This window comes from Coregonus clupeaformis, unplaced genomic scaffold (assembly GCF_020615455.1).
Source record: "Coregonus clupeaformis isolate EN_2021a unplaced genomic scaffold, ASM2061545v1 scaf0096, whole genome shotgun sequence".
NCBI lineage: Eukaryota > Metazoa > Chordata > Actinopteri > Salmoniformes > Salmonidae > Coregonus > Coregonus clupeaformis.
This window is the reverse complement of record NW_025533551.1, coordinates 435,607-447,607: the sequence shown is the minus strand read 5'-3', so window position 1 is coordinate 447,607 and position 12,001 is coordinate 435,607. Positions and strand designations below refer to the sequence as shown.

At 46.4% G+C, this 12,001-nt stretch overlaps 1 long non-coding RNA gene across 1 annotated transcript; it reads right to left on the bottom strand.

Moving 5' to 3' along the window:
* Positions 1-688: 688 nt before the first annotated feature.
* Positions 689-7,112, bottom strand: LOC121586137. The gene is made up of 3 exons (XR_006003912.1): positions 6,936-7,112; positions 6,422-6,471; positions 689-717 (listed from the first exon to the last, which is right to left on the bottom strand). It is a non-coding gene; the product is annotated as an uncharacterized LOC121586137 (long non-coding RNA).
* Positions 7,113-12,001: the final 4,889 nt, after the last annotated feature.

Sequence of the window (12,001 nt, the reverse complement as noted above, 5' to 3'; positions counted from 1 at the left end):
ATTCCGTGACACAGACCATGCATACTGCCCCTGCCTGGAAGTGTACTCATCACTATAATTACATGAGGTTATAAACCTGGTCAAAGGCCAGACTGTTGCTTAGCAGAGATGCCAGGAGATATAGCCTACCTTGGCTCTGGTGCTATGTCAACTATTATAATCATATAGTTATTATAACTGCATACACTGTGATGAGACTATCTGTGATTATTATCATTACATTATTCTCTTCAGTATTATACAATGCTGATATTTACTATCCGGATCAGGATCTCTGATAGCCAGACAAGCTACGATACAATACAAGTAGCCCAGTGTGCAGCTCTTTTTACTCAAAATGGCAGAATCAAAGGAATAAAAGCAGGCCAGTCACTTATCTGTGCACCTGCAGTATGTCGATATCGTCAATAATGGATGTACTATACATTGGTATTACATATTAGCCTGTAGCTCAGCTGGTAGAGCACGGCGCTTGTAACGCCAGGGTAGTTGGTTCGATCCCCGGGACCACCCATACACAAAAATGAATGCACGCATGACTGTAAGTCGCTTTGGTTAAAAGTGTCTGCTAAATGGCATATTATTATTCATATCAGATAAACAAATGTACTATGGAAGCTATGAAAACAGAAATACATGACAGTTAAATGCATGACATGACAGTGCATAGTACCTGGATTCCTTCTGGTCCCCCTCCATTGGCAGAGCTTTTACCTGCTGAGAAGACAAACAAACAGCAGTTAGAGATGGAGCTGTAGTTTACAGTATTTAGGCTTCACAATTATGAAGCACTAATCTACTTTGATTGTCTATACTCACACCTTCATTGAAAGCATTGCCTTAGATTACAGGCATGATGCTTAACATGCACTCATGACTGTAAGTCGCTTTGGATAAAAGCGTCTGCTAAATGCCATATTATTATTATTATTATAGTTTAGTTGTCAATTCAACATCTATTCCACGTTGTTTCAACGTAATTTCATTGAAATTACTAGGCTATGATGGCGCCCGGAGGGGATGGCTGCCGTTTTATGGACTCTTAACCAACCATGCTATTTTGTTTGTTTTTTCGCATTGTTTGTAACTTATTTTGATTTGCTCCAGACACCGACAGGGTCCTCATCCTCATCATTTGCAGTAGAAAGAAAAGGAGATATCGCGGCAGGAGATCAGGGTGCTTGGTAAGGAGCCGGCGACGAGTGGCTAATCTGCCTTTGCCTTCGATACTATTGGCCAATTTACAATCGCTAGATAATAAAATGGACGAACTACAGGCACGAATATCCTGCAAACGGGACATTAAAAACTGTAATATATTATGTTTCACCGAGTCGTGGCTAAACGATGACATGAATAACATACAGCTGGTGGGTTATACACTGTATCGGCAGGATAGAACAGCAGCCTCTTGTAAGACAAGGGGTGGCGGTCTATGTATATTTGTAAACAACAGCTGGTGCACAATATTTAAGGAAGTCTCAAGGTTTTGCTCATGATAAGCTGTAGACCACACTATCTACCAAGATAATTTTCATCTATATTCTTCGTAGCTGTCTATTTACCACCACAAACCGATGCTCGCACTAAGACCGCACTCAATGAACTGTATTACGGCCATAAGCAAACAGGAAAACGCTCATCCAGAGTCGGCGCTCCTAGAGGCCGGGGACTTTAATGCAGGGAAACTTACATCCGTTTTACCTAATTTCTACCAGCATGTTAAATGTGCAACCAGAGGGAAAAAACTCTACACCACCTTTAACTCCACACACAGAGACGCGTACAAAGCTCTCCCTCGCCCTCCATTTGGCAAATCTGACCATAATTATATCCTCCTGATTCCTGCTTATAAGCAAAAACTAAAGCAGGAAGCACCAGTGACTCGGTCAATAAAAAAGTGGTTAGATGAAGCAGATGCTAAGCTACAGGACTGTTTTGCATTGAGGAGTACACCACATCAGTCACTGGCTTCATCAATAAGTGCATCGATGACGACGTCCCCACGGTGACTGTACGTATATACCCCAACCAGAAGCCATGGATTACAGGCAACATCCGCACTGAGCTAAAGGGTAGAGCTGCCGCTTTCAAGGAGCGGGACTCTAACCCGGAAGCGTATAAGAAATCCCGCTATGCCCTCTGACGAACCATCAAACAGTCAAAGAGTCAATAAAGGACTAAGATCGATTCGTACAACACCGGCTCCGAAACTCGTCGGATGTGGCAGGGCTTGCAAACTATTACAGACTAGAAAGGGAAGCACAGCTGCGATCTTCCCAGTGACACGAGCCTACCCGACGAGCTAAATTACTTCTATACTCGCTTCGATGCAAGTAACAATGAAACATGCATGAGAGCATCAGCTGTTCCAGATGACTGTGTGATCACGCTCTCCGTAGCCGATGTGGATAAGACCTTCAAACAGTTGAACATTCACAAGGACGCAGGGCCAGACGGATTACCAGGACATGTACTCCGAGCATGCGCTGACCAACTGGCAAGTGTCTTCACTGACATTTTCAACCTCTCCCTGTCTGTCTGTAATACCAACATGTTTCAAGCAGACCTACAGTGCTATGAAAAAGTATTTGCCCCTTTCTAATTTTCTCTACTTTTGCATATTTGTGATACTGAATGTTATCAGATCTTCAACCAAAACCTAATATTAGATAAAGGGAACATAAGTGAACAAATAACACAACAATTATATATTTATTTCATAAACAAAGTTATGCAACACCCAATTCCCCTGTGTGAAAAAGTAATTGCCCCCTTACACTCAATAACTGCTTGTGCCACCTTTAGCTGCAATGACTTCCTGTAGTTGTTGATTAGTCTCTCACGTCGCTGTGGAGGAACTTTGGCCCACTCTTCCATGCAGAACTGCTTTAACTCAGTGACGTGTGGATTTTCAAGCATGAACTGCTCGTTTCAAGTCCTGCCACAACATCTCAATTGGGATTAGGTCTTGACTTTGACTAGGCCATTCCAAAACATCACATTTGTTGCTTTTTAGCAATTTTCATGTAGACTTGATTGTGTGTTTTGGATCATTGTCTTGCTGCATGACCCAGCTGCGCTTCAGCTTCAGCTCACAGACGGATGGTCTGACATTCTCCTGTAGAATTCTCTGATACAAAGCAGAATTCATGGTTCCTTCTATTAAGGCAAGTCGTCCAGGTCCTGAGGCAGCAAAGCATCCCCAAACCATCACATCACCACCACCATGCTTGACCTTTGGTATGATGTTCTTACTGTGGAATGCAGAGTTTGGTTTTCGCCAGGCATTACTGTGCATAGTCCTCTCTCGGGATACTCTGTCGGAATCAGTCCAGCCAGAGGGATTCTCAGTTCATCACGCAGATAGGAAAAAATATCTCTCCGGGAAGCAGAAGGGCAGAGGTGTGTGTTTCATGATTAACGACTTATGGTGTAATTGTAGTAACATACAGAAACTCAAGTATTTTTGTTCATCCGACCTAGAATATATCACAATCAAATGCAGACCGCATTATCTCCCAAGACAATTTTCCTCCATTATAACCACGGCCCTCAAATAAGTTATTCACTCTGCAAGGCAATCAAACAAGCAAAACGTAAGTATAGAGACAAAGTGAAGTCGCAATTCAACAGCTCAGACACGAGACATCACAGACTACAAAAGGAAAACCAGCCATGTCGGCGAGACAGACGTCTTACTTCCAGACAAGCTAATCACCTTCTTCGCCACATTGAGGATAACACAGTCGTACCGACGTGGCCCGCTCCCAAGGACTGTGGGCTCTCCTTCTCCGTGGCCAACATGAGTAAAACATTTAAACGTGTTAACCTGCCCAGACGGCATCCCTAGCCACGTCCTCAGAGCATGCGCAGACCAGCTGGCTGGTGTGTTTACGGACATATTCAATCTCTCCCTATCCCAGTTTGCTGTCCCCACATGTTTCAAGATGGCCACCATTGTTCCTTTACCCAAGAAAGAAAAGGTAACTGAACTAAACGACTATCGCCCTGTCATCATGAAGTGCTTTGAGAGACTAGTCAAGGATCATATCACCTCTACCTTAACTGCCACCCTAGATCCACTTCAATTTGCTTACCACCCCAATAGATCCACAGACGATGCAATTGCCATCACTCTGCACACTGCCCTATCCCATCTGGACAAGAGGAATACCTATGTAAGAATGCTGTTCATTGACTATAGCTTAGCATTCAACACCATAGTACCCTCCAAGCTCATCATTAAGCTCGAGGCCCTGGGTCTGAACCCCGCACTGTGCAACTGGATCCTGGACTTCCTGACGGGCTGCCCCCAGGTGGTGAAGGTAAGAAACAACATCTCCACTTCACTGATCCTCAACACTGGGGCCCCACAAGAGTGCATGCTCAGCCCACTCCTTTACTCCCTGTTCAACCATGACTGCGTGGCCAAGCATGCCTCCAACTCAATCATCAAGTTTGCAGACGACACAACAGTAGTAGGCTTGACTACCAACAATGACAAGACAGCCTACAGGGAGGAGGTGAGGGCTCTGGGAGTGTGGTGCCAGGAAAATAACCTCACTCAACGTCAACAAAACAAAGGAGATGATCGTGGACTTCAGGAAGATTCAAGTTCCTTGGCGTACACATCACTGACAAACTGAAATGGACCACCCACACAGACAGTGTGGTGAAGAAGGTGCAACAGAGCCTCTTCAACGTCAGGAGGCTAAAGGAATTTGGCTTGGCACCTAAAACCCTCAGAAACTTTTACAGATGCACTATTGAGAGCATCCTGTCAGGCTGTATCACTGCCTGGTACGGCAACTGCACCGCCCGCAACCGCAAGGCTCTCCAGAGGGTGGTGCGGACTACACAACGCATTACCGGGGCACACTACCCGCCCTCCAGGACACCTACAGCACCCGATGTCACAGGAAGGCCAAAAAGATCATCAAGGACATCAACGACCTGAGCCACTGCCTGTTCACCCCGCTATCATCCAGAAGGCGAGGTCAGTACAGGTGCATCAAAGCTGGGACCCGAGAGACTGAAAAACAGCTTCTATCTCAAGGCCATCAGACTGTTAAACATTAGAGGCTGCTGCCTAAAGACATAACTAGAAATCACTGGGCACTTTAAGAAATGGAACTCTAGCGACATTAATCATGTTAACATATCTTGCATTACTCATCTCATATGTATATACTGAATTCTATACTATTCTACTGTATCTTAGTCCATGCCGCTCTGACATCGCTCGTCCATATATGTATATATTCTTAATTCATTCCTTACTTAGATTTGTGTATATTGTTGTGAAATTGTTAGATATTACTTGTTAGATATTACTGCACTGTCGGAGCTAGAAGCACAAGCATTTTGCTACACCTGGAATAACATCTGCTAAACACGTGTATGTGAGCAATAAAATCTGATTTGATTTGTTTTGACTCTGTGCCATTACCCCCTGTATATAGCCTCGCTATTGTTTTTTTACTTCTGCTCTTTAAATATTTCTTATTTTGATTTCTTATTTTTGTAGGTATTCTTTCTTAAAACTGCATTGTTGGTTAAGGGCTTGTAAGTAAGCAAGTAAGGTCTACACCTGTTGTATTCGGCGCATGTGACAAATAAAATTTGATTTGATAGGGCTCTATCACAGTAAATGGTCTCTAAACAGATGGTGACAATGTAGGAATTCATAATTGACTACCCAACTTTAGAAATCTCTCTCAATGGCCTCTAAACGTATAAGTTCCATGAGTTAAAGTCTGTTAGGAATCAGGCAGCCTCATAATTGACAAACATCTGTTTTAGTTTCAGCTATGGGTCAGAGAGACATGTAAACATGTGGGTCAGAGATCAGGGAGATATGCCTCAAAGCTAATATATTCCCCCTTTCTTCCTGTTTATATTGCATACAGTTGTGGTTTCCCTCTGTGAGTTGTGACTAGTAAACCATTAACCGCATTGAAATTTAGAACTGATTCTCCTTCAGATACTAATGGGCCTGCATTGTTTTTCTATGTACTACTACTGTTATACTCTGTTTCTAAAATGATCCTTACTATCCACCTCAGATTTGGCCCTTAGCTTAGCTACCAAATGCTTTGTGCCATAGACAGACTGATTTACAGGTGGGTGATACTACACAGAATTGAGCAACAAACAAATGAGACTTCATTGGTTTACTGTACTGTATCTTAAAAGAACTGCTAACTATTTGGTTGGCTGACAAAACAGCATTGAGCTGGTAAAGCTATTTCAAAACGAAACCAATCAATTTAAGCCAAATACGCCATACAGAGCAAGGACATGTGGGACAGATAGTAAGTATGCACAGACCCACAATTCAGGCTGTTTTACCCTTTTTCTTCAAGAAGTAGACTGCCACAACAACTGCCACTCCCACAACCAGCAACACTATACTCACAATCCCAGCGATGGCATCAGCAGACAGACCTGGAGTTAGAGAGCCCTCCGCTGCAGAGACCAGGGAGAGACCCATAGAGAGATGAGAGAAAGGCTACACACAGTGAACAATCAGTACTGCACATTACAGTGCATCTAGGTGACAATTACAACACAGTAAATACACCTAAAGGCATGAAATGCAAAACTTATACGAATTAATCCTCTTGCATCAAGTTTTCTGTATGGAACATTCTTACACAGCATATCAGCAGCAGGTTTTGAAATAGATATCATTATGCAGATTACATATTTACATAGTCAAATAGCCTACTGTATGCTATGCAAGTTGGAGATCAATAAACATGTAATTATTATCTACTTACTATGTTCATATGTGTGATGTTGGAGTCATAATGGTTGGTGTAAAGTTTGTGTTCATTCAATGTTATATTATTTTCACGTGCACATGTTGATGGTACATTGGGTACATTTATCTGGTACATTTATCCCCAGGCTTATAGGAAAGTACTTACAGATTACATTCACAGTGTCACTGGCATTTGTAGAGCTGACAGGGTTTCTGACTCTACACAGGTATTCTCCACTGTCTGTTCTCTTCAGGGTTTATGGACAGCACTCTCTTATCCTCAGAGACGATGATATTGTCACCAGCAGACAGAAGCTGACCATCCTTTTTCCACTCTCTGCTGATGATGGAGCCAGAAGCATCACAGGTAAAGTTGACAGAGCTCCCCTCGATAATTGGAGGGTTTGGGGAAGCTGTAATGGTAGCAACAGATATTAGTTATGTGAAGGATAATGGTTATATGAATCAGATAGGTTGGTTTGATAATACAGATTGTAGCCTAGATTACAATGTAGATTATATATTATATTGTCAAACAGTAACAGTTGCCTGAAAACACAAAGCAAATTATTACGTTTAGAAGTATAATAGGGGCAGAAGAGCTCTCAAAGCTATGACAACATCTTCATTCAGGTTGGCTCGCGTCACTGGGCAGCTCGCGCTGGGTTTCCCTTTGTAATGCGTGATAGTTTGCAAGCCCAGCCACAACCGACGAGCGTCAGAGCTGGTGTAGTAGGATTCGATCTCTCCTGTATTGACAATTTGCCTGTTTGATGGTTTGTCGGAGGGCACAGCAGGATTTCTTATAAGCGTCCAGATTAGTGTCGCGCTCCATGAAAGCGGCAGCTATAGCCTTTAGCTCAGTGCTGATGTTACCTGCAATACATGGCTACTGTTTGGGATATGTACTGTATGTACAGTCATTGTGGGGACAACGTCATCGATGCACTTACAAATGAAGCCGGTGACTGAATGACATCGGATGAATCTGGGAACATATTCCAGTCTGTGCTGGAAAAAAAAGTCCTGTAGTTTAGCTCACGCTTCATCGGACCACTTCCATATTAAGCGCGTAGAAATTCTTGCAAATGTATAAAAAAGAAAAACCTGAAATACCTTATTTACATAAGTATTCAGACCCTTAACTCTGAGACTCGAAATTGAGCTCAGGTGTATCCTGTTTCCGTTGATCATCCTTGAGATGTTTCTACAACTTGAATGGAGTCCACCTGTTGTAAATTCAATTGATTGGACATGATTTGGAAAGGCACACACCTGTCTATATAAGGTCCCACAGTTGACAGTGCATGTCAGAGCAAAAACCAAGCCATGAGGTTGAAGGAATTGTTCGTAGAGTTTCGAGACAGGACTGTGTCAAGGCAAAGATCTGAGGAAGGGTACCAAAACATTTATGCAGCATTGAAGGTCCCCAAGAACACAGTGGCCTCCATCATTCTTAAATGGAAGAAGTTTGAAACCACCAAGACTCTTCCTAGCGCTGGCCGTCCAGCCAAATGAAGCAATCGGGGGAGAAGGGCATTGGTCAGGGAGGTGACCAAGAACCCGATGGTCACTCTGACAGAGCTCCAAAGTTCCTTCCAGAAGGACAAACATCTCTGCAGCACTCCACCAATCAGGCCTTTATGGTAGAGTGGCCAGACGCAAGCCACTCCTCAGTAAAAGGCATATGACAGCCCGCTTGGAGTTGGACAAAAGGCACCATTCCAAGCATCACATCTGGAGGAAACCTGGCACCATCCCTATGGTGAAGCATGGTGGTGGCAGCATCACGCTGTAGGGATATTTTTCATTGGCAGGGACTGGAAGACTAGTCAGGATCGAGGGAAAGATGAACGGAGGAAAGTACAGAGAGATCCTTGATGAAAACCTGCTCCAGAGCGCTCAGGACCTCAGACTGGGGCGACGGTTCACCTTCCAACAGGACAACGACCTTAAGCACACAGCCAAGAACGCAGGAGTGGCTTGGGGACAAGTCTCTGAATGTCCTTGAGTGGCCCAGCCAGAGCCCGGACTTGAACCCGATCGAACATCTCTGGAGAGACCTGAAAATATCTGTGCAACGACGCTCCCCATCCAACCTGACAGAGCTTGAGAGTATCTGCAGAGAAGAATGGGAGAAACTCCCCAAATAAAGGTGTGCCAAGCTTGTAGCGTCATACCCAAGAAGACTTGAGGCTGTAATCGCTACCAAAGGTGCTTCAACAAAGTACTGAGTAAAGGGTCTGAATACTTATGTAAATGTGACATTTCAATTTTTTTGTTCTCCTCGCATCCGCTAAACCCAGATTTGTCCGTAGGACTGCCAGATTGTGAAGTGTGATTAATCACTCCAGAGAACGCGTTTCCACTACTCCAGAGTCCAATGGCGGCGAGCTTTACTCCAGCCGATGCTTGGCATTGTGCATGGTGATCTCAGGCTTGTATGCGGCTGCTTGGCCATGGAAACCCATTTCATGAAGCTTCCGACTAACAGTTCTTGTGCTGACGTTGCTTCCAGAGGCAGTTTGGAACTCGGTAGTGATTGTTGCAACCGAGGACAGATGATTTTTACGCACTACGCGCTTCAGCACTTGGCGGTCCCGTTCTGTGAGCTTGTGTGGCCTACCACTTCGCGGATGAGCTGTTGTTGCTCCTAGACATTTACAATTCAAAATAACAGCACTTATAGTAGATTGGGGCAGCTCTAGCAGGGCAGAAATTTGACAAACTGACTTGTTGGAAAGGTTGCATCCTATGACGGTGCAACGTTGAAAGTCACTGAGCTCTTCAGTAAGGCCATTTCACTGCCAATGTTTGTCTATGGAGATTGCATGTTGTGTGCTCGATTTTATATACCTGTCAGCAACGGGTGTGGCTGAAATAGCCAAATCCACTAATTTGAAGGGGTGTCCACATACTTCTGTAAATACAGTACATTGTATCTACCTCAGTTACCTCGTACCCCTGCACATCGACTCGGTACTGGTACCCCGGGTATATAGCCAAGTTATTGTTACTCATTGTGTATTTATTATTACTTTTATTATTACAGGTTTTATTTTTCTATTATTTCTCTATTTTCTTTCTCTCTGCATTGTTGGAAGGGCCCGTAAGTAAGCATTTAACAGCTGTTGTTTAAGAACCATGTGACAAATAAAATTGTATTTGATTCTGACAATACATTTTCATCCTCATCATATGGACACTATTCAACAAGGCCATTAAATGGTATCAAAGAGGTGATCATGTTGGGGGGTTTGCTATTTCTTCACCGCATGACAGAGCATTTGTCACGATCGTCAAAAGGAGGAGACCAAAGCGCAGCGTGTTGAGCGAACATCGTAGACTTTATTATAAAGAAACCACGATCAAAACAACAAACCAAATATGACGAAAGTGAAGTTCAATACTGATAATGACTAACAGCAACAAGGAAACAAAAACCCACAAAACCAAGGTGAAACCACACAGTATAAATATGGCTCCCAATCAGAGATAACGAGCCGACAGCTGACACTCGTTACCTCCGATTGGGAGTCATATGACTAAATCAACATCAAAACCAAACATAGAAATGAAACAACTAGATCCCACATAGAACTACACCCAAATGAAAATGACAACCCTGGCTCACTACTAAGAGTCCCGGAGCCAGAACGTCACAGTACCCCCCCCTAAAGGCGCGGACTGCGACCGCGCCTCACAACCCCACAATAGGGGAGGGCTGGGTGGGTGTTGCTCCCCGGAGGCGGTTCCGGCTCCGGGCTTGACCACCACCCCACTATAGTTACTACCCGCTTTCTTAACCTCCTCCCAATGACCACCCTCCACTTAAACCCACCTGGATTAAGGGGCAGCACCGGACTAAGAGGCAGCACCAGGCTGAGGGACAGCACCGGACTAAGGGGCAGCACTGGACTAAGGGGCAGCACTGGACTAAGGGGCAGCACCTGACTAAATGGCGGATCTGGCTGCTCATGGCTGGCTGACGGATCTGGCTGCTCATGGCTGGCGGAAGGCTCTGGCTGCTCCTGGCTGGCGGAAGGCTCTGGCTGATCCGGTCTGACGGAAGGCTCTGGCTGCTCCTGTCTGGCGGAAGGCTCTGGCTGATCCTGTCTGGCGGAAGGCTCTGGCTGATCCTGTCTGGCGGAAGGCTCTGGCTGATCCTGTCTGGCGGAAGGCTCTGGCTGATCCTGTCTGGCGGAAGGCTCTGGCTGATCCTGTCTGGCGGAGAGCTCTAGCGGCTCCGGTCTGGCGGACGGCTCTGAAGGCTCATGGCAGACGGGCGGCTTTGCAGGCTCAGTACAGACGGGCAGTTCAGACGGCGTTGGGCAGACGGACAGTTCAGACGGCGTTGGGCAGACGGGCAGTTCAGGCGCCCGTTGGGCAGACGGGCAGTTCAGACGGCGTTGGGCAGACGGACAGTTCAGGCGCCGTTGGGCAGACGGGCAGTTCAGACGGCGTTGGGCAGACGGACAGTTCAGGCCCCGTTGGGCAGACGGGCAGTTCAGGACGGCGTTGGGCAGACGGACAGTTCAGGCCCCGTTGGGCAGACGGCAGACTCTGGCCGTCTGAGGCGCACCGTAGGCCTGGTGCGTGGTGCCGGAACTGGAGGTACCGGGCTGAGGACACGCATCTCAGGGCTAGTGCGGGGAGAAGCAACAGGGCATGCTTGGCCCTGGGGACGCACCGTAGGCCTGATGCGTGGTGCCGGAACTGGAGGTACCGGGCTGAGGACACGCATCTCAGGGCTAGTGCGGGGAGAAGCAACAGGGCATGCTTGGCCCTGGGGATGCACCGTAGGCCTGATGCGTGGTGCCGGAACTGGAGGTACCGGGCTGAGGACACACATCTCAGGGCTAGTGCGGGAAGCAGCAACAGGGCATGCTTGGCCTGGGGACGCACATAAGGCCTAGTGCGGAGAGCAGCAACAGGGCATGCTGGACCCTGGGGGACGCACATAAGGCCTAGTGCGGAGAGCAGGAACAGGCCGGGCTGGGCTGGCGACGCGCACCGTATCTCTGGTGCGAGAGGCCGGAACAGGCCGGGCCGGGCTGGCGAGCGCACCGTATCCCTGGTGCGTGGAGTAGGAACAGGCCGGGCTGGGCTGGCGACGCGCACCGTATCCCTGGTGCGTGGAGTAGGAACAGGCCGGGCTGAGCTGGCGACGCGCACCGTATCCCTGGTGCGAGTGGCCGGAACAGGCCGGGCCGGGCTGGCGAAGCGCACCCT